Source organism: Podarcis cretensis (genome assembly GCF_951804945.1).
Source record: "Podarcis cretensis genome assembly, chromosome: 1".
Classification (NCBI taxonomy): Eukaryota; Metazoa; Chordata; class Lepidosauria; order Squamata; family Lacertidae; genus Podarcis; species Podarcis cretensis.
In genome coordinates, this window is record NC_137170.1 from 88,736,911 (window position 1) to 88,760,738 (window position 23,828).

At 44.9% G+C, this 23,828-nt stretch overlaps 1 protein-coding gene across 1 annotated transcript in view; it reads left to right on the forward strand.

The window, feature by feature from the left end:
* The first annotated feature begins 2,834 nt into the window (after positions 1–2,834).
* The window catches only part of LOC307212167 (protein lifeguard 3-like), a 35,602-nt gene continuing 14,608 nt past the window's right edge, over positions 2,835–23,828 (forward strand). Inside the window, exon 1 of the mRNA XM_079969226.1 lies at positions 2,835–2,981. The gene's annotated coding sequence lies outside the window, so the exon portion shown is untranslated. The remainder of the gene's footprint in view (positions 2,982–23,828) is intronic.

The window sequence follows — 23,828 nt, forward strand, 5'->3', positions numbered from 1 at the left end:
AAAAAACAACAACTTCAAGAAAGCCAGTGGAAGGACTTATCATAATAGGGGCTTTGGCTATGATTAGTGGAGTGGTTTTAGAAGGAGTTTAGGTATGACTCAATTGCTCGCTCTTGTGATACCTTTCTGGCAACTGTTAAAAGACATTGTTTAGGAAAGTTTCCATGAAGAAACTTGCAATTGAACTGAGTAGAAGCCAGAATAAAGGCAAAGTGAGTCCTTGTGAGTTGTGAACTGTGTTGTATTGCTTGTGGCTTGTACGAGTCCGCTGTTTTATTTTATTTGTTTTGTTTTGTTGTGTTGTGTTTCATGATGGGCGTAAAGCCGAATAAACATTTTTTTGAAAGGCAAAGTGTGAGACACTAGACCCTTGACGGGTAAAAACATCAATAGTTGAGTCTCAGCATTAGTGTTTCTAAACATGTTTCTGGACAGAAATTTAGATCTTAATTACAAAGAACTGTTGAGTCATTTACTTTTGGCTGCACTAGCAGCTGTTGAACTGGAAGACACGTAAATGTTGACCAGTGGTACCAAAATGCTTTTGATGTGATTTTTTGGAGAAATTAACACACAAACTAAGGGTAGGCAGGGGCCAGAAGACAAAGGACTCATTCAATAAAAAATGGAAAGCGTTTACTGATTACACAAGTATAAAGGATAATGCCTGTCCTCTAGCCTTGCTATAGGCTACACTATGGATCTTTTGAAGTTACTTTCTCTTTTCATTTTGAAACCCTGTAAAGGAGAAAAAGAATAAAGATTATCAGTATGTATAATAATTGAGCTATCTTAGGCCTCATGTTAATATTCACCCTTTGCATTTATTTATTTATTTAATTTATTTATTTATCGCTTCAATTTGTATTTTCAAAAATGTTCAGTCAAGAAATGTAAAATAATTATGGTAGTTGACTTCTATCAAGTCTAAAACTCTTTTGGGAAGGAGCTTAAATGCTAAAATAATTGCAAATGAAAGAGGCTCAGGCTGAATCCAATGGCATGATCAGCAGTCAAGGATGCTGGGAGTTGTAGTATAACATAAGAAGGGCAACCTATTGCCTATTCCTATTGCATGGCAGCCTGCTTATCTGTGATTAAGTTCCACTGAAGTCAATAGCTTTACTGCAGAGTAGACTTGCATAGGATTGCATTGCAGAAGCAGTTCAAGAGTTGAGTGTTCAGAAGCTACTCAAATTAATAACTACTGTTCAGCTGAGGAACAAAATAGTGGGGTAAGGTGGGTGGGCATTAAAAACACTTATAATGGCCAGTAGGATCATTTAGATGGGCTTCTGTGCTCCAAATGTCTGCATGGACCAATTTTTCTACGAAATTAATGGTTATTTTTATTATATATTTATACCTCACCTTTTCCTCTGGCAGGACTCAAAATGGCTTAAAGATAAAAACAAGAATCGCTAAAAACATGGGGAAAAAATCAATAATTAAAAATGATTAAAAAGAATTAAAGAATTAAAACTACATACACATAAAAAATCTATTTAAAACTTACAAATAATTATGATAACAACAGTGCGGCACCAGCCCTTTCATTAAAAGCAGACAGTTTCCAAAACCCTGTTTGAACAACAGAGTCTTCACCTGCCGGCAGAAGGACAGCAAGGAAGCAGCCAGTCTGTCTTCTCCATGGAGGAGATTCCAGAACCTGGGAGCTGCAGCTGAGAAGGCCCTTTCCTGCATCCCCACGGTGTCTGTGGGATCCCCCAAGAGGAGCTCTTTAACACCTTGGCAGATCTTGAACAGTACACCAATGTTTGTATACAATGTGTTGAATGTTTAATTCTAAAAACCAAAACCATCCATTTTAGTATTGGATGGAGATTGCCTGGGACTCTTGAACCACCCCTTGTCAGGCCAACCTTGCTGTGCAGAACTTGAAAGAGCCCATTCCTGTCTGGACGGTAGCCTACTTCACTAAGGGAAGCGTTTGTACAATTCATTTATTCGCCCGGTTTTGCTTTAGCCCCCCACTCAATGCTGTGTGGCCCTTGGAAGGGTGCCTAGTGGGGAATGTGGCCCTCAGCCTGAAAAAAGACACCCCATATAAACAAGTTTCTCACACACCCTTCAAAACCTCACCCCTAGACCAGAGGTTTTCGACCAATTTGGGTCCCTGTCTCCCTTGACCAACTACATTATTTCTGTGGCACCCTTGTGGGGCCCAGGAGCCCATTTATGTCACCCCTTGCCTGCAGAGCTGACAGCTCCTTACCCCTTTTCAAACACCCTCCTTTGGGGAGTGATCCCTCAGTCTCCCTTCTTCTCCTCTCTCCTTGGGAATCTTCTGGTCTCTGAGCTGCCCCCCCCGCCCCGCCCCGCCCCAAAGAGAGGTGCCTCCTCACATTGCCCACAGGGCCCTGGGAAACACCCCCTGGCCAACCCTAGAGGCACCATTGAGTTTATATCCAGTGCTGCTGCAACAAACAGCTGTGCAATCCTTTGGGAGGCAGCGATGCTAGAGGCCATAAGAGGAGGCCATTGCAAGGGAGGGAAGGGAAGAGGGACAGAGGCCAATGTTGCTTGCAGTCGCAGCACCCCTGTGACCATCATTCAAGGCACCCCAGGGTGCCACGACACAGTGGTTGAAAACCACTGCCCTAGGCGAAATAGATCTCGCTGGGCTAAAGCTGTGACATGTTGCAGATTCTGCGCGCTTTCACGTCAAAGAAAGCTCATTCCAAACAACAAATGGGCGCAACTTTCCGGCGGCAGGACCCGATCGAGCCACTTGGTGGCACCCTGAGCTCCTCTGACGCAGCTGCTCGCAACATATTCCTTTTGGACGGGAGGGGCTGGGCTTCTCCCGGGCGCCGCCTCCCTCCGTTCCCCCGCGCGCCCCGCCCTCGCCTCCCAAGGGCTGGGACGAGGGAAGTGTTGTTACAGTAAGTTCTGTCAGAGTCGCGGCTGCTGCGAGAGAAGAAAACTTAAGTCTGTGGGGACCGAGCGCCAGCACCAAGGTAAGGAAAGGAGGGCCTGCGCTTTCGGGAAGGGGTTGCTCGTGAGGAAGCCCGATGCGTTGCGGGGGTTGTGGCTTTTTTTTATTATTATCCCCGGGCGCCCTAGCAGGTGCGGATGGGGACCCAGAAGAGATGCGTTCTCTTCCTCCCTCCCGGGCAAGTTTTTCTGTGCGCCCTTGGTGCGTTCGCGCCTTCTGAAGTTTTGCTGAAAAACGCACACTCGGGTTTTTATTCCTTCTCCCGAGGTTATTGACTCCTTGGTCGGAGTTTGCTCTGTTTTGATCCTGACTGCAGCCAGCGCTGCGCCGCTCCAGGAAGCAGCCGAGCGCGGGGCTCCTGTGCCTGGCGCTGGCCGGTACCCGCCATTGGGTCGCCTTGCCTGGTTGGCACCTGGTGCTGAACGGCCAAGAGGCACGTCCTGGCGCTGCTTGTGAAATCGTTGCCAGAGTGTAAACGAAGCAGAGCCTGGCGGTTTCGTTTTTGCTGCGCAAGGGGGGCTGGTAACTCTCTGCCTATGCCCGGAGGAGCTCATTACCGCACATATTCCGAGACGTAGCCAGGGCGCGGAAAGATTCTGTGGCTAAGCCTTGGCACATATTATACCTAAGTGGCTCTCCCAGGGAGCCTGCTCTCGGTATGGCAATTTCGTCCTGCTTTTCAGGGACTGGTTTCGGTAAAATATCTGGGTTGAGAGATTGGCGTAGTTGGTTGGCTTCGATTCCCCACCCGAAGCAGAGGCAGAAGCTCAGTCTTCCCTTGTTATTTCCAGTCACCTGACTGCATTTATTCCTTGGCTGGAATATTAGATCATGGAAGTTTTCAGTCTGGTTTTTACTTTTTCTTTAGAATATGGGTTTAGTTTTAGTGTTTATGATGGGTGGGGTTACACCAGTCATCTGTCTGTTTCATGTTTGCATTCCTAAGATATTCAGCAAAGAGGCCCTCCCACCATCCAAGAATGGGTGGGCATTGTGCCAAAGCAAGCCCTGGTAAGTGGGGCTAGGATTGTAGCCTAAGACTCCTTTCCAGGAGAGGGGAGTTGGCTTTTAAGTGGGGGAGGACTTTTGGGGGCACAGCGGGAGGGAGGGAGGGAGAGACCTGCTCTTTCTGCAGTGGGTCCACAGAATCCCCTCCCTCTAGTGAAACTTTGCCTAAGTGCCAAGCCTACAGGGACAAGAGATGTGGAGTTAGCAAAAGATGCAGCTTCTATGGAAGAAGAGGAAGCCATTCAGAACTTTGTGAAAGAGTCATGCTCATAGAAACACTGTGATGTAATGGGGTGGGGCAACGGCTGGGTGACCTTTTTTGACATTTGCTCCGCTGACAACATCCCTTGGTTTTTCCACTTGTCTGCTGAAATGACAAGGCTATTTTACTCCCTTGCCTGACCAACCTGTTCCCAGCCTTGCTGATTCCTTTCTGTCCCAGTCTCCCTTTGCTGTTGTTCCATCCCATCTCCCTAGATCTGTCAAATGCAGTCATTTTACAGTAAAATATTTAACCTTCTCTTCCATTTCAGTAGAGATTACCATTCCCATGCCTGGGATTCCCCAACTTAGTTGGGTCACTAAGACTGAAAACTCTGAATTCTTCAATGCATGGCCTGGATTTCATTGGCTTTTTACACAGACACACAGACACACACACACACACACACCTCAAACAAACAAACTAGACATGGTTGCTAAGTTTGGTCATGTTGTTCTCACATTAATCCTTGAGAAGAAATGTATTACTATTAGTAATCCTTTAAATTTCTTTTTGGACTGGCACTCACAAATAATCTGTTGATTTTTTTTAAGTCAACAGATTTATTACCCAGAACAAACATGTATACTGTATAACCAAAACCTCAATTAAAATTCATTTTTGTATCCATCACATACTGGACTTTTACTTAAGTTATGGCCCACTGTTGTACTATGGGCCACTTTAACTGGCAATCACACCTCAGATTGGAATCTGTAGCTTGAAACTCCCTGCCTCTTCGCTGTATTATTTTAGATGCCTACTGAAAATGTTTTTGAAAATGGCCTTGATTGAGCATTTATTCTTACTTGTTTATGGAGTGGTTATACAACAATGAGCATTTATCTTGCATTCATCTTGGCTGGCGTGTGGGGTGTTTGAATGTCTTCCCATTAGTCCTTCATTCATTTTACAGCCTTTAATGTATTTCCCTGTCACTTTTCAACATTTAAAAATGTTGATTCTTTTTTTATATGTCGATTTGTTGCTCTAGAGCAGAGAGGGCTTTAATCCACTTTAATTAGGGAAACCTAAATCTACAGTATGCATTGAACTCCTCCTACATATTAGTGACAGTCTGGAGTCATGAATCTTAATAGTGAGCTTGTGTAACCAAAGCAGGGCTAGGGAGTAGCAAGAGGGAGATGGATGCTTGGAGAAATTCTAAGGCTTACAGGTAATCTTGGCCCAACTGCACTGGCTACCAATTAGCTTCTGGACCCAATTCAAAGTACTTAAATGGCTCAGGCCCACAATACCTGAAGGACTGCCCCTCCCCATATAAACCACCCCAGTTTCTGTGTTCTTCATCTGAGGCCCTTCTTCATATGCCTCCTCCACATGAGGTCTGGAGGGTGGCAACACGAGAATGGGCCTTTTCATCCTTGGATACTTCAGTTCTTTCTTTCTCACATATACATTTGTTTCTTGTAACAAATCAGTTGCAGTGAACATGTGAGATTCCAAGGATATCTGGGGGCTGAGAATTCCCTTGAGCTACATAGAATGTTGCCATATTTCAGGGCAGGCAGTTTGGGCCCATTTAGCCCATTGCTGTCTTCCATGATGATTGGCAGCTGCTCTCTGGGACTTTCTGCATACAAAGCAAACGCTTTGGCTTCTTGAAGCTGTAGCCCCGCCCTTTCCTCAGACATTTTTTAAAACAGAGTTATAGAATCTCTTCAGCCCCAGGGCAGGGAGGGTGATCACCAGTCCTTCCCAAGCAGCTATGCTTAGTAAAGAACCTGGGCAACTTGTCCTGCCTTACCAACCTGAAGGTTTTTAGCCACTCTGCATCTTCTTGGGCATTCATTTCCCTAAGGGGATTCTCCTATTCATCCCTCTTTTGAACTTTCAAATAAGGACCTGGGAAATAGTAACTATTTTCTCTTGGCCTCTTTGAGAAAAGAGCATCGCCTAGCTTTGAAGACCTAGATTTAAATTGAAAAGCTCCTGTTTGCAAAGGTCTAAGTAGCATGGCTCAGATATGCACATGTTTAGAGATGGGGTGGCCTGGGAAAAAACCTGGTCCCCCCCATTTTTTCTGGGTTTTCCCCCAGGCCTTCTCATGCACCCTCTGCTCTAAAAGGCTGGCTAGCTGAAGAAAGAAGGCTCAAGCTTAGGCTGAGATCCAGTTGCCACCTACCTGGGCATAAACCCCATTGAACACAACAAGGCTTACTTCTAAGGAGACATGTATTGGCTTGCTGGGTTAGCAACCAGATTGGCCCAAGGCCATGGTGGGAATCAAAAACATGTGGTAGAAAAAATATTAAAACATGATGTGTTTTTTACAAACACAAGCCAAATCTAACCAGCCACCATATTTGGTAGAGGAGGAGGACAGTGAGACCAGCAGATCAGCTGAAGCTCCTCAAATTGTGTACAGGACTAAAACATTTCTGTGGCACAAGTTTGCTGTAATGTTCCTGATCAGTTTCTTCCCAGGCATTTGTTCTTCTTTTCCCAACTTACATCTTCTGGAGCAGAAGGGAGCAAAGCGAGTGAGGAAGCATGACTTGACTTTTCCATTCCGATTGATTCCAACTTGGCTGGGAGTTTGGGATTCCTTTCCCTCAATTGACCTCTTTGTTTCCCGAAGTCAGATGGGCAGGCGGGGGCTACACATAACAATTTGTGCTGAGATGTGAAATGGCTAACGCTCTTTCCTACTCCCAGGTCTGGGAAAGGCAATTGGATTTAAAAAAACCTTTCTGTGTAAACATCCACACACCCTGAATGTGTGCATAAACACAGCATGCGCACACACTTCACCTTCTCAGCTGATCTGTGCCCAATTAGTTACATATTATTACATTTCTATATCATCTTACCCCCAAAGAGCTCATTGCAGGAATATGTGCTTTTCTCCTTTGCATTCACTCCTCGAAGCAGCCTGGTGTGATAGGTTAGGCTGAGTGGTATATAAAAGTAATAACTGGCCCAAGTTCACCCATTGAACGATGGCTGAGTGGGGAGTCTGACAATCTAACTGCTACACAACTCTTGTTACCTCTTCACTTATCAAATCAGGAAGGAGCAATTTGCATCCCCATCAGGGCACTGGGCTAAGCAGAGAGGTCTCTGCCCCATCCCAGTGCTGGGTCTACCTTTATTCTTTTTCCTGCCTCTCCCAAGTGGGGGGTCTAGTAAGGATGTGGGTGAGAGAGAGAAAAATGTACTTGCAGGACTGGGCAGAGAGTTACCGTATTGGCCTGAATATAAGCCTCGCTTTTTCCCCAAATCCCGACCATGAAAAGTTAAAGTGCAGCTTATATTTGCAACCTTACGGTATGCATATATTCAGATATTTTTTTTCTCTCCCCCCCCCTTTCCAGTTTTAAAGGTGCAGCTCATATTTGGGTGCGGCTTATATTCGGGCCAATACGGTACCCACCCATGACCCAGAGATTCAGCATGGGCTCTGTGATGTGGGTTTTTGAAAACAGGTTTTAAAACTCTTTGCAGAAATAGCTTATAGGGGTATTGGAAGGCCTGCTTATATGGTTCTGAGCAAAGTGTCACATAATGTAAAATAAAAGGTCTACTCCAGTGCTGAGATTTATAAAGAAAAACTGTCAATTATTTTTTGTTGCTGTTGCCAAGTTGAAGCTTGAAAATATTGGTGGATTGCATCTGAAGATGACCCTCCCCGTTAAATATTATTGTATACCCATACCTGGGGAAGAACGTTTACTAAAACAACAATTAAAATTAAAAAAATATTTTGCATTCAGAACATCGAGTATAAAAGCAGTGCTGTCTTGTGTTGTCTGCCTTTTGGTCAGCATGTGCAACATGGCTTTTAATCAGTCCTTGTGATGACTGCCTCTATAAGGGAAGCTGCTGGTTTGCATCAGCTCCCTGCAGACATCTGCTGACTTTCTCCACAGCTTCCAGAAGCCGGAAGCTCTCCTTGGCAACTGTATCAGGTACTCCAGTCGTGAGGCAGAAATGTTTCCTTGTCGTGAAGCTGCACCTGTTAAATTTCTTCCAGTTTTGCTGCTGTAAAAGGCTTAGAAGCCTTTGCCGGGAAAGAAGTAGGAAACAATCAAAGCACTTGGCAAGAGCAAACAAGCCTCTTTCCCTGACAGGACTATCCCCAGCTCTTTCTCAATTAGAGCTGTACTTCTGGGGCCTTGTTGGCAGAGGCTTTGAGTCTGAGCTGATTGAGCACTTCTCTGTGCTTTGCTAGTTTCACATTCTCCTAAGCCATCTCTACTATTTTAAAAGGGTAGCTGCATTAGGGAAAACCGGTTTGTCGTGCAGAGGTCTGGCCCTTTAGTTTAAGGATTCAATCCAAGAGCAATATTGAAACAACACAAGAGAGGTGTGCCGCAACCCCCACCCCCCGGCCCTGACACTACTGTAACAACCATTATTTTAAAAGAAAATGGAACATTGGACCTTCTTTTTTGACCCCAAATGGTCTGGATATGACATCCACAAACTGAGAATGTCAGTATGATAAGTGACAAAGCAAATTTACAGAGCTCCGTTTGTACAGTGGTACCTCGGGTTACATACGCTTCAGGTTACATATGCTTCAGGTTACAGTCTCTGCTAACCCAGAAATAGTGCTTCAGGTTAAGAACTTTGCTTCAGGATGAGAGCAGAAATCGCGCAGTGGCGGTGCGGTGGCAGCAGGAGGCCCCATTAGCTAAAGTGGTGCTTCAGGTTAAGAACAGTTTCAGGTTAAGTACGGACCTCTGGAACGAATTAAGTACTTAACCTGAGATACCACTGTATGTGTGTTGAAGCTACAAAAGGAGCGGGGTTGGGTCTGAGCATCCAGACCAGAGGCATTGGGGATCAAATTTAGGCATCAAAACTTTCTTTTTAAAGGAAATGAACACTGTGAGTAGCAATCAACATGTTCTGAAAATCTTGATGCCAAACTTATCCGTAGGACTTTTTCTAGTTTCTGCCTTGCTCCTTGATCTTGATGAGGAGCAAGTTACTTTTTTTACTGGTTTTGCTAAAACCACAAACAATTCTTGCATTATTATACTGGAACATTATGTACATGTGCACTTCAAGTTTCCTAAAGTATCCAGCACATTAGCATACAACAATGCATACAACTCTGTAAAAGTGCTTAGGTATCTATATTTACAAAAATTATATTGTAGAAATGTAGTACTGTATTGCATGGGGCATGACTTTTATATGTATGATATATGTTTGTTCCTGCTTATAATTTTGCATATGATTAGCCAGGCTTTCTTTTTCTTTAACCAGCAGTGCATGAATGACTTGCACTTGATGGAAAGAATGGTTCAGTGTGGACAAATTCCATGCATACATCTGTTTAAAAAGGATTGCTCCTCCATCCCCAACTATGAGTGCTCATCTTATTTATTTCATGAAAAGCATCACCCAGAAAAAGCTTCTTTCACTTGCAGAACAGTTCAGTTTCTGGTCCTGAAGCCTCTTGTTAAAAATAGACTGATGGAACCGTGAGGCCTTTCCTGCCCTGCCCTATTCATAATAGGAGGTGTCATGTTTTCCCTGCCCCAGCTTTAGCTCTGAAAGGGATTTTTGTAAAGTTTTCTTGAGCCTGGGAGCAGAGCAAAAACTTTGCATCAGGATTCAAAATGTCCGGAGCCCCCCAGCTAAATGCAATATTATATTTGTACCTAGGAAAGGAAAGAGAATAGAGAGAGAAAAGAACACTGGGGAGTGACTTGAGGAGAGTTTTATGAGAAAACATGAAAGGGAGATGGAACTATATAACATATTGACTCAAGCTTAGTGTACGTGTAACACTGGAGAATTGTGGTTGGATTTCCTGTAGTTTTAATGAGGTCCTTCAAAGTTTATTGAACCAATGTGGGGCCAGGTGGAGGAGGTATTTACTCCCCTCCCTCCTCTCTTGAAGCTCCAATTTTGGAGCCCCCCCCCCACAAAGGCACCAAAACAAAACCCAAAAATATCAGGAGATCTGATTGCAGAACTCCTGTGTAATATGTAATCTGTCTCTAAATGGCTGGCTGGGACTGATGGGAGCTGTAGTCCAAAATGAATGGAGGACACTAGGTTGAGAAAGTCATCTATAATGAGGAGGATAGTAAGACACATGGACTAATAGCTGCAGTAGCCGTTTGCAGATATGTTACTGAGGGTACAGTCCTAAAGCAGACTTGCCTGGGAATAAGCCCCAATGGACACCGTGGGAGTTCTGGGTTGTAACCAATCAAGTTTTACACAAGAGTAGACCCATTGAAATTCATGAACCCAATTTAGTCATGTTCCTGAATTTCAGTGGGTATATTCTGAGTAAAACTTAGCTGGGTACAGCCCAGTATTGTTCATGTTTTTGAAAACTTAGCCAACAGAAACGTTTGTATAAGGCACCCGCCGGGTTCCAAGTATAAAGAAAAGCATAGCTGTCAACTTTTCCCTTTTCTTGCGAGGAATCCTATTCAGAATAAGGGAATTTCCCTTAAAAAAAGGGAAAAGTTGACAGCTATGAAGAAAAATATTAAGGAATAAGGGCAGAAAACAAAAGCAGGCGTTTCCCATAGATCTTTTTGCTTTTGCAGAAGTCAGAAGTTTTGCTTTTAGCTTTGGTGTCTCATGACCTAGAAAGAATTGCAGCTTGTGTTAAGGCCGATAGGATCACAGTGGACGCTGTCCAAAAAAACTTTCGTCACTTTCAGAATTATTCAGTTTCTGGGATCTAGAGTCTCTTGCTAAAAACAGACTGGTGCGAGGCCTCTGCTGCTGTTCACTGCACTATTCATAGTATGAAATGCCATGTATTCCAAGCTCTTACATAGGCAGCTGCTTTATACGGACTGATGCCATTGGGTCCATGTAGCTCAGTATTGTCTACACGGACTACAGCAGCTCTGCTGGGTTTCAGGCAGGGAATCTCACTCAGCCCTGCCTGGAGATGCTGGGGGTTGAATCTGGGACCTTCTGCATGCAAAGCAGATGCTCTACCCTTGAGCTACAGCCCTGAGAGGCTTTGGCATTGTGCAATAAAAAAGCAGTTTGTTTTTAAGGTGCCACAAGGCTTGATTTTGCTGCAACAGACACCTGTTCCTCTAGAAACCTAGAAAAAAAAAATCAGAAGCTTCCCCATTCTCTCTCTCTCTCTCTCTCTCTCTCTCTCTCTGACCATTCCGTTTTAGGCTCCTCCCCTCCTGACTCCTTTTCCAAGGGAAGAAGTAGGACCACACCTAAGTCCTAAATCACATGTGACTGTGACTCAGCAGATAATTAGTGAGTCCCAGGCTTTTTTTTCCTCGAGAAGTAGATGGTACTTCTATGCTGTACTTTCAGTTCCTGGTGTGCTGGAGACCTTGTGATGGTTGTGTGGGAAGAACTGTTCAACAAAGCTACATGTTGGCACTTCAGCCTTCACTCAAGGAGACTGATTAAGGCTACAATCCTAACCCCATTGACCTAGGAGAAAGCCCCACTGAATGTAGTAGGGCTTACTTCTGAGTAGATGCGATTAGGCATGTGCTATAAATGCTTTAAAGAACCACAGACTGTTTAAAAGAGTCCAGTTAAAGGCAGAAAACACCAAGGATGTATGCCGAGCAAGCCATCGCTGGTGGTTAGACCAAGGTTGCTGCAACAAGAATGCAAGAGTGACATGTTTTTATTTCTGGCGCTTTGCTAACTTACTTCCTCCCTGTATTCGGCTTCTGATTCCATGGTTTCTGAAAAGCAAATGCAGTTGCTGGTGACAATGCGGGGCAAAAAGAAGGAAGTAGTTTTGTCTCTCTCTCTCCATCTCTCCCCGCTATACACAGATGTGGGAAGTTTTCTCCCTCTCACCACAACAACAAGCTCCATCGGCTTGTACTGCCTGCAGCGGAGTGATATGGAGAAGCCATGCTTTGTTTTCAGGGAAACAATTGCTATCTTGAGAGGTTGAACAAGGGGAGTTTGTAGTGGACAAACATAGAAAGTACAGCTGTATCTTAGAATGGGGTGACAGCAGTGGTGAGTCAGAGGGACAAGGGAGTGAGAACTACCAGGCAGAAGACAGCTAGCTCTGTTGCATGCCTGTTGGCTTTCTGGATGTCTAGTGTTCTGCCTCTCTGTGACATGGGTGCCTCCGCGACATAAAGCAGTGGTTCGAAAAGCCTCTTGGTACGTGAGAGAAGTCTGCTATGTGCTGCCTCTCTACATCAGCCCCTCCTCTGTCTTTGGGAGGGCCATAGCTGGAGTAGATTTCTTCCACGTGACATGGGACTCCTCAAGGAGTTGCTCTGCAGTGGCTCCTATTGCAGAAAGCTAACATGGGAAGGTGGACATTGTTAGTTTCTATTTCCCTCACTGAGCAGCAACTGCAGTCACAAGACATTGTTTTGCATTCCACAGTCAGAGTTACTGTTGGATTCCCACGGGAATGGGAGACTGGATGTGACGTTCACTGGTTTCCTGTTTTTCACTGTTCTCTCGGTGTTCTTTGTTTCCGAGAGGAGTTGCTTCTCTGCTCTCACAGAGGCAAGATGCATGTTTGTATTCTCTCAGCATAGAGTGTAAATAAAAATTGAATGTAGCACATACTGCTTATCCTTCTGCTGTGTGACGACGCTCTGCTTGGGCTCAAGATAAGACGAGCCTGTATCAGCTTCAGATGGGCCGAAGCTGGTCAAAATCTCACAGACATGGACTGTTTACTACACACCAAAGCCAACTTCTGTTCATTTCAACCTAAATCAGTCCATTCTGTATGAACACATTATCTGAGTTTTAGCTAGCTGGCTGTAGTGTAAGCTGAGAGTTCAATTTATTGAACTGACTTGGTGTAGAGAAAAGCAATGAGCATGTACCTCCCCTCACTTCCTGCAGCAAGTTTTTTAATTGATTGTACTTTTCTTTCAAAGTACAGACACATTTTTCATAATATTGCGCCACCTGGAGCTAAAAAGGTATCAGCAAGAGGCCTTGGTTTCCTCTGGAGTATCAGTGGTGAGCCATTTCCATTAGGCCATGCCGATTGTTATTTTGTTCAGTTTAGCATTTCTTGCCAGATAAGACTTTGTAGTGCTCTTATTTTTTTGTCCCTTGCTGGGATCACATCTACTCGGATGGTCCGCACCCACCACTTAATGGATCCAAATGGTTTCCAGAGAGTGGTAGGGGATGCTTTATCCCATGTTGATGGCCTTTCAGCTGATTCCCTGGTGGCCCGCTGGAATGCGGAGTTAACCAGGGCTATCGACTGTCTAGCTCCGAAACGCCCTCTCCGATTGCATGGAGCCCAGACAGCCCCGTGGTTTTCTTCAGAGCTGAGGGCAAGGAAACAATCGCTGAGACAACTAGAGTGTCAGTGGCAGAAAACTCATTCTGAATCGGACCGGACACGGGTTAGAGCTCAACGTCGAGCCTACCAAGTGGTGATAGCAACGGCGAAGAAGACTTCTGGTTAAGTTGCATGGAATTAATTTCAATCCATTACCCCCGAGGATGTGGACAGGCTGCTTGAACGCGTGAAACCAACTACCTGTCTCCTTGATCCTTGCCCATCCTGGCCAATAAAAGCAAGCCGGGAAGGGCTGGGCGATGGGCTCTGCGGGGTGGTGAATGCTTCTCTCTGTGAGGAAGCCTTCCCAGACCCGCTGAAAGAGGCGGTAATAAATACTTCTTATGAAAACATCTTTAGATGCGGCCAATATGGCCAACTATTGCCCAGTCTCAAATCTTCCATTCTTGGGCAAGGTGATTGAGCAGGTGGTTGCTGAACAACTCCAGGTACGCCTGGAAGAAGCGGACCATTTGGATCCCTTCCAGTTGGGATTCAGGCCTCATCATGGGACTGAAACTGCCTTGGTCGTGCTGGTTGATGATCTCCAGTGGGCTAGGGACAAAGGTGAAAGCTGTTTCCTAGTTCTGCTGGATCTCTCAGCGGCCTTTGATACAATTGACCATAACATCCTTCTGGACTGTCTAGAGGGGCTGGGAGCTGGGAGCACTGTTATACAGTGGTTCCGCTCCTTCCTCCTGGGCCATGTTCAGAAAGTGGTGGTGGGGGATGAGTGTTCAGACCCCTGGGCCCTCACTTGTGGGGTGCCTCAGGGTTTCGTCCTCTCCCCCATGCTTTTTAACATCTACATGAAGCCACTGGGAGAGATCATCAAGGGGTTTGGACTGGGTGTCCATCAATATGGAGATGATACCCAGCTCTACCTCTCTTTCAAATCAGAACCAGTGAAGGCGGTGAAGGTCCTGTGTGAGTGCCTGGAGGCAGTTGGAGGATGGATGGCGGCTAATGGATTGAGGTTGAATCCTGACAAGACAGAAGTACTGTTCTTGGGGGACAGGGGGTGGGCTGGTGTGGAGGACTCCCTGATCCTGAATGGGATAACTGTGCCCCTGAAGGACCAGGTGCGCAGCCTGGGAGTCATTTTGGATTCACAGCTGTCCATGGAGGCGCAGGTCAATTCTGTATCCAGGGCAGCTGTCTACCAGCTCCACCTGGTATGCAGGCTGAAACCCTACCTGCCCGCAGACTGTCTCGCCAGAGTGGTGCATGCTCTAGTTATCTCCGGCTTGGACTACTGCAATGCACTCTACGTAGGGCTACCTTTGAAGATGACCTGGAAACTACAACTAATCCAGAATGTGGCAGCTAGACTGGTGACTGGGGGCGGCTGATGAGACCACATAACACCGGTCTTGAAAGACCTACATTGGCTCCCAGTACGTTTCCGAGCACAATTCAAAGTGTTGGTGCTGACCTTTAAAGCCCTAAACGGCCTCGGTCCTGTATACCTGAGGGAGCGTCTCCACCCCCATCATTCAGCCCGGACACTGAGATCCAGTGCCAAGGGCCTTCTGGCAGTTTCCTCATTGTGAGAAGTGAGGTTATAGGGAACCAGGCTGAGGGCCTTCTCGGTAGTGGTGCCCGCCCTGTGGAATGCCCTCCCATCAGATGTCAAAGAGACATCTGAAGGCAGCCCTGTTCAGGGAAGATTTTAATGTGTGACATTTTAGAGTATTTTTGTTGGAAGCCGCCCAGAGTGGCTGGGGAAACCCAACCAGATGGGCGGGGTACAAAAAATAAATTATTATTATTATTATTATTACTCATTTCAGTCTTTATGCAAATCTGAAATGCAACTGATATGTTCATAATTGCCCCAATAACCACCTGTCTCATGAGATTTCTAGGCAGGTCTGGAAATAAGTATTTAACAACAACAACAAAAGCTCTGTTCTGGGAGAGAGCAGCAGAAGAGAGCCCAGCTGTGATCTTTTGGCTTTCTGAAGTGTGGGTCGAGGGGAAGCAAACCTAATTCTGGTGCAACACATGCCACTAACAGCTTCCTTTCTAGTGCTCTGCTGCCTGAGGAATGTGATGATGGCTACCATAAATGAAATGTCAATGCATGAGCTGATCAGCATTTTTTGCTGCTGTGTGTAAGATGCCTAAGAGCTGGTTGTGAGTAAGAAAGAGCGTCAGCTCCTCTGAAACACCAGCTCCTGACGTGGTGAAAATGCTCCCCCAAGATACCCTCAATTACATTTAATATAACACTTGTCTGGGTAAACTAGGAATAGTCAAAACAGATTCTGAAGCTGCAGGGATGGGGGGTTGGCTGGTGTATTCTTGATCTAAGTGCTGAAATCATATGCTCTTTTAATGTTGTTGAAGCCAGAAACTCTCTACTACGCCCCCCCTTTCCTCCCAAGGAGAGACTTTCGTCCTTCATTGAAGAAGTTTGTGGTGTGCTCATTATGAAAGAGAGTTCCCCTGGCTGAGTTGCAGCCGGTAACATTATGCTGTTATCGGACAGGGTGCTGAGCACACCCAGATAAGCAAGGCAAATGGAGGGAGCTCACAGAACTCACATGGGCCCAGTCAGACTAGACTTCCTCCTGGTTTTGCATCCTAAGCCGTGAACTTAGTCATTGGCTTTTTCCAGTGCTTTAGACGAGTCTTTAGATTCTTCCTTATTATTGGAGCCAACCACAACTCCCCACCCATGAAGCTACGTGGTTAAATAACTTCCTTAGTCATTCACCGTAGGGCAATGATGGATATAGTTACCTGAAATAATGCCTTCTGCCATATGGACCTAACTACATTGTAAGATCCCATGCCAAAGCCCTGGCTTAAAGTGCCTCTGCCAAATGAAGTGGGGTGGGAAAAACCAGTTGGCCCTGGGAATTGACTGGTGAGAGGATCATTTTAGCACTGGCACCCTGTTCAGGGACTGAGTTTCCTACAGAGTTTCTTCCACCTTCATAATGGCCTTTTGGGTACCAGGAGGTGAAGATGTTCCTGTTCACTCCAAGCTTCTAAATACCCTGTTTTTTATGGTCTTAGTTTTAAATTGAGCATTAAATTGTATTTTTAAATTGTGTCACTTTTGTTAATTGTGCCGTCCCTGCTCTCCCAGGCCACTTTGTGAGCCATCCATAGAACTTCTTACGATGGGGCGGCTTCATAAATGCAGAAAACACAACTTAACAGATAAATGTAGACAAGGTGGTGACTGGTGGTTTATTCTGCTGCTGCAGCAGTTGCTGTTTAATCTAGATGAAGCCCTTGGACACCGAGGCTTTTCAAGCACAGAGTTCCCTGGCTTTCCTTGGTAGCGCCTTACTTCATACTGTAGCTGCTGCCTCCAGAGCATTCTCTTTGAGCCGAGTGTGTTGGGAGGTGGAGTTCTGCGCCACTCCCTTTGCCTCAATTAGTCTCATGCTTGAGGCCTGACTCAGAGGGACCCGCTGCCAGGTTGGAGAGCCAAGAATAGAACAAACTCTGCAGGAAGAGACATCTGTATTGCATGTGGCACCAGTGTACACAAGGAGCTGCAACCTGCTTAATAGTTGCACCGCCTGTTTTCTTTGCTAATTGTTGTACAGTAGTACCTCTGGTTAAGAACTTAATTCATTCTGGAGGTCCGTTCTTAACCTGAAACTGTTCTAGCACAGGGAGGAAAAATGGGGGGGGGGGAACAAGGATGATATGCTTTTGGATAATATTTCTTGTTTTAATTTTGAACAAAAGAGCTTTATAAAAAAAAAGAGAGAGGCTTGAACCATCCCAAACGTACATATATCTGCCAGGGTGGTGGTAGCGACAGCAGGGGGAATATAAAATCTGTAGAGTAGTGGTATTGCAACGTAAGTAGGTCTCCCATCTAGCAAAGCATTTCCAAAATGATTTCAGGAGGTGAGTTAGGCCAGTAGAAATGGTTGTTTTAAATCCTTTGATCATTGTCTGTTGGTTCTAGAAATCTGCTCTGTAAATCGCTCTTTAAACATAATGTAAACAAATTTTCAAGGATAGGAAAGGGAGGTGCATAAGACATCATTCTACTCTTGGCACTTTGCCAAGTACAACAAAGAGTGACGACTGGAATGTGACCTTGATGACAAATGATCATTAGAGAAAATTACCTGAGTGCGTTTAAGTATTTGTATCTGCTTTAATCTTGACTAGTTCCTGTATGGTAGCTCCACAGTATTTTGGTACTTGGACAGAGAGGTCTTGCACCATATAGTTTTGTGTTTATTGTTTAGTTGTTACAAAAAAAAAACCCCAACAACTCTGGCAGTTTCTTTTTAATGCATGCTATATTTCTAAGTATGCGGGTGGCGCTGTGGGTAAAAGCCTCAGCGCCTAGGGCTTGCCGATCGAAAGGTCGGCGGTTTGAATCCCCGCAGCGGGGTGCGCTCCCATTGCTTGGTCCCAGCGCCTGCCAACCTAGCAGTTCGAAAGCACCCCCGGGTGCAAGTAGATAAATAGGGACCGCTTACCAGCGGGAAGGTAAACGGCGTTTCCGTGTGCTGCGCTGGCTCGCCAGATGCAGCTTTGTCACGCTGGCCACATGACCCGGAAGTGTCTCCGGACAGCGCTGGCCCCCGGCCTCTTGAGTGAGATGGGCGCACAACCCCAGAGTCTGTCAAGACTGGCCCGTACGGGCAGGGGTACCTTTACCTTACCTATATTTCTAAGTACTGTACGGGAATAGGAACCACTATTTCCTCCATTCCTTTGGCTTTGCTCTTGCTCCCTGGCCTGCCCAGGGGGCCTTGATAATTGTTCTCACAAATACCCCCTTCTGGATTTCAACAACATACACACACATGCCCCGCTCCAGGCAGGTAGGGATGTTCCAGTCACCCATTACCTGTTTAACTGGTCATTTCTGCAACATCTTCTCCTTCTGGCAGTTCTTTGGGCATCTGATCCAGTGTAGTTTATGACCTTTGGAGTTGAACTATTTGCTTTACTGTCAGATAAAAGAATTTGCTTGTTATTGAGGAGAGGAGGGGGAGTGCAAAAAAAGAAAAATGAGGTTGGACCAAGTGGCAAGTTCTATTCACTTAAGGCCCATCAGTTTCAACAGAAGCTTAAGTAAAGGTGAGTGCATCCCATTGATTTAAGTGTTGTCTAATTTCAGTTTAGTATGGAGGATCTAAACCTTTATATCCCTTGACTTCTGCTGGAGTCTTGTTTTTGACTCGAGTCCTTGCAGCTGCCTAGAATTGTAAATTTATAGAGGTGGGCTTTTTCCATCCAAGGGCCCCAGTTCCTCATAGGAAATCTTTGGGAAACCACATACCTGTGGTGGGCGTAGCCAGAGGTAAAAGTGGGCAAACAACAGAAGTAACACTTGCTTTTGTACCATAGGCTGTGTTCCAGCCACACAAAAGTGCACGTTTTCCCAGTGATCCATCCAAGCAGGAGATGCAGTATTCTCAAAGTTCATGGACGCATTCCAGCCAAGCAAAAACCTTGAAGAAGGTTTCAGTGCAGGGCTGGTGAGGGCTGTGGCTTGAGGAGAGGCCCGATAAAGGAATTTGGCCTGAGGGTCCCCACCCATGCTCTCCAAACACTGCAAGGTTCATTCTCTGCTAATGTGACTGGGCGTCTCCCCTCAACTGTATTCTTTAAGCCTAATTAGGATTGCTAGATGTCCTTTGCTCTGTTTTCAAAGGATCAATCCTTACTTTGTGAAGCCAGTTTAGGAAAGCATTATGTGATAGGAAATTGTGACATTAGAGAATAAGGGATAGTCCTTTAAAATAAACTTCCCGCAGGAGATAACGGGCATGCCTTTGCCCTGTGTCAACACTATAGATCCAAAATGCCTTTTGTATTTCTAAATATTTTAAAACAAAATAAAAAAATTCCTTCCTTTTTATTTTTATTATTTTATTTTATTTTTATTTTTTTATTTTAATTTTTTATTTTGTTTTGACTATGGCAGACCAACACGGCTACCTATCTGTAAATATTTTAAGTAAACCTAATTTAACCCTGACCTTGCAGCTTCTTCCCTGGTGTGGGTGCTGTTTGCAGCAGTATAAATTCAGTTTATTTGCAAATGTGTTTAGCAATGGTGGGAGAACTGTGTCCACTCTCTCCAGATGTTGTTGGAGCTCTTGAGGGAGAGTTGTTAAGAGTTGTTAAGAGGGAGATAGTAAAAGCACAACTTCAGGCAATACCAATGAGACGGAAACATGGAAGGTGCCTAAAGAAGCCAGTGTGGCTATCTAAAGAACTTTTAACTGAGTTAAGATTAAAAAAGGATGTGTACAAAAAATGGAAAAGGGAGGAAACCACCAAAGAGGAATTCAAACAAATAGCCAGCACGTGTAGACACAAAGTCAGAAAAGCTAAAGCACAGAATGAACTCAGGCTTGCTAGAGAGGTTAAAAGCAACAAAAAAGGCTTTTATGGGTATGTTCGTAGCAAAAGGAAGAACAAAGAAACAGTGGGGTCACTCAGAGGAGAAGATGGTGAAATGCAAACAGGGGACACAGAAAGGGCTGAACTCCTCAATGCCTTATTTGCCTCAGTCTTCTCCGATAAAGAAAACAATGCCCGACCTGAAGAATTTGGAGCAAATGATTCAGCAGAGGAAACACAGCCCAGAATAACTAAGGAGATAGTACAAGAATACTTGGCTAGTTTAGATGTATTCAAGTCTCCAGGGCCAGATGAACTGCATCCAAGAGTATTAAAAGAACTGGCAGATGTGATCTCAGAACCACTGGCAGTCATCTTTGAGAATTCCTGGAGAACAGGCGAAGTCCTGGCAGACTGGAGGAGGGCAAATGTTGTCCCTATTTTCAAAAAGGGGAAAAGAGAGGACCCAAATAATTACCGCCCAGTCAGTCTGCCATCAATACCAGGGAAGATTCTGGAGCAGATCATTAAGCAAACAGTCTGTGAGCACCTAGAAAGGAATGCTGTGATCACCAATAGTCAGCATGGATTTCTGAAAAATAAGTCATGTCAGACTAACCTGATCTCGTTTTTTGACAGAATTACAACCCTGGTAGATGAAGGGAACGCAGTGGATGTAGCCTACCTTGATTTCAGCAAGGCATTTGACAAGGTGCCCCATGATATTCTTGTAAAGAAGCTGGTAAAATGCGGTCTTGACTATGCTACCACTCAGTGGATTTGTAACTGGCTGACTGACTGAACCCAAAGGGTGCTCATTAATGGTTCCTCTTCATCCTGGAGAAGAGTGACTAGTGGGGTGCCACAGGGTTCTGTCTTGGGCCCGGTCTTATTCAACATCTTTATCAACAACTTGGATGATGGACTCAAGGGCATCCTGATCAAATTTGCAGATGACACCAAACTGGGAGGGGTGGCTAACACCCCAGAGGACAGGATCACACTTCAAAACGACCTTGACAGATTAGAGAACTGGGCCAAAACAAACAAGATATATATTTATTGAATTTTCCAAAAATTAGTTTTAAAAACAAAAAGAAAGAAAAAACAGCAAAGATACAAAAAACAAAAATTAAAACAGATACAATTTCCAATACTTATTTCCATTAGCTTGTTTCTCAGACCTCCTCTCACCTCCCCTTCTTGTATTACAATTTAAATTTTTAATTCAACAAATCCTTATATTCAAAATTAGACATCAAATACTTAAACAACAGTGCTCATTACACTTTTCCTAAAGTCGACAAAACAAACAAGATGAATTTTAACAGGGAGAAATGTAAAGTATTGCACTTGGGCAAAAAAAATGAGAGGCACAAATACAAGATGGGTGACACCTGGCTTGAGAGCAGTACATGTGAAAAGGATCTAGGAGTCTTGGTTGACCACAAACTTGACATGAGCCAACAGTGTGACGCGGCAGCTAAAAAAGCCAATGCAATTCTGGGCTGCATCAATAGGAGTATAGCATCTAGATCAAGGGAAGTGATAGTGCCACTGTATTCTGCTCTGGTCATACCTCACCTGGAGTACTGTGTCCAGTTCTGGGCACCACAGTTCAAGAAGGACACTGAGAAACTGGAACGTGTCCAAAGGAGGGCAACCAAAATGGTCAAAGGCCTGGAAACGATGCCTTATGAGGAACGGCTGAGGGAGCTGGGCATGTTTAGCCTGGAGAAGAGGAGGTTAAGGGGTGATATGATAGCCATGTTCAAATATATAAAAGGATGTCACATAGAGGAGGGAGAAAGGTTGTTTTCTGCTGCTCCAGAGAAGCGGACACGGAGCAATGGATCCAAACTACAAGAAAGAAGATTCCACCTAAACATTAGGAAGAACTTCCTGACAGTAAGAGCTGTTCAACAGTGGAATTTGCTGCCAAGGAGTGTGGTGGAGTCTCCTTCTTTGGAGGTCTTTAAGCAGAGGCTTGACAACCATATGTCAGGAGTGCTCTGATGGTGTTTCCTGCTTGGCAGGGGGTTGGACTCGATGGCCCTTGTGGTCTCTTCCAACTCTATGATTCTATGATTCTATCACTCCCATCGGCCCCAGCCAAATATGGCAAGTGGTAATCCAACACCCTCCAGAGGGCTACAGGTTCCCCACTCCTGGTTTGCCACTGAATTTTTCTCTCAGTTTGTTAATTCCTTTGACTTGTACTATTGTTAAGCCATTGCAGAAACTGACATTAGTACTTTTCATTATCCCTCACTCCTCGACCCTGTTAGGGTTTGATCAGATGATATCAATGAGAAGATACTTTATAGTCACAGTACCTTTTTCATTATGATTTAGGAGATCTCCCTTGGTCTCATTCTAGCCAGACAGGAAATGAATGGGGCATCTTTTCTGTGTGTTTTTCCTCCATGTACATGGAGAGCAGATAACATGTGCTGAAGATGAAAGCAATGCTTCGAGATAGGAAAGGGTGATTTTTACATAAGCGTCAGTAGTCTGGCAGATGTAACTTCCTTGGCCTATCAGTTCCCGCTTCCTTTAACTATATGAATTGTCATAGCAGCAGTTAGAGGTGCCAGTACCCAACCTCTTATGTACATACACAAGGCAGGATAAACAATAAAGTGCAAATTAGTCTTTGGTGGACGGGAAGGCCAAGATCTCAACAACCTCACTTTGGAAGAACCCAATTATATCTGTCAGGCAAAAAGCTTTTCCTGACAAATCTGTCTTTCTGGACCCGACCACATTCTCTCTCACTTTCCCTCCAACTAAAAAGCCATGGAAAATGAGGAAGAATGCTGCCCTTTGCACCAGTTTTTAAAGTAATCATTAAACTGCTTATCGTGACCCCTCCTTCCATTTCTTTTCAGTACTCAGAACTGACTAGGGAATAATAGCACTGCCTTGCAAATGTCAATTCTGCAAAACAAGCAGACCCTTCCTTTTTCTCTGTGTTCAAGTTCTCCCTGTTTATTCGGCGAGTGCCCCCTTATACACCCGGAAAGGATTTGTTTGCCCTTCCTCTGAACTGCTACTCACAATGTTGTGTTGTCTTGCAAAATTACTTTCTTTCACTTCTCCCTCTTCCCCCCATAGGCCCCTGGAAGGGAATTTTTTTTTTTGGAAAAGGGGGGGGTGTACGGGGGTGTGTGTACGGAAAATATTGCATCTGCTGTGGCATGGCTGGCTGCCATGTTCTCTTCTTCCTCCCCAGGGGGCTTCCATATGTTTGCCCACCTGTGACTGGTCAAAATTAATCTGTTCACACAGGTTCTCCTCTCCGCAAGGAGTCTCCTCAGGAGAAAGTTGCCCTCTTTGCTTAGAGAACTAGCTTGCTTAGAAGCTGTGGGTGAGTGGGAACAAGCTAGAAAGGAGTGTCAGTGTTTTGCAATTGAGGGAGCGTACCATCTTGGCAGCCTTTGGCCTCATAGTCGGCACTTTTGTTTAAGCAGCCGCCGTTGAGGTACAGTTTGTTCCTAAAGAGGCCTAGGAGCAGCAACATCTGTTTTTTATATTCATTGGGACATAGGAAGGAAATTGCCATCTAGCTCAATACTGTCTACACTGACTGGCAGAGGCTCTTCAGGGTTTCAGGCAGGGGTCTCTCCTAGCCCTACCTGGAGAAGATTGAAACCTGGGACCTTCTGCATGCCAAACACATGCTCTGCCATTAAGGCTGAATTTGTGACATACAGATTCATTAATCCCTGAGTTTGTAGCCTTAGTATATCCAGTCATTGCCTAGCATCGTAGCAAGATTGTGGACGATACAATTTTTCAAAAAAGGACTTGTTTTCCTGATTGGAATTTTTCTAGCCTTGTGAATAAGTCTGCAGAAGTAACTGCTCTGCTTGCCTTGCCTGCCCCACACATCTGTAGCATATCAACACCCTGAATGGGGACTGGGATGGGGAGGCAACCAAATTTCTTCCAGCTTTCACAAAAGCTTCCTTCACTGATTG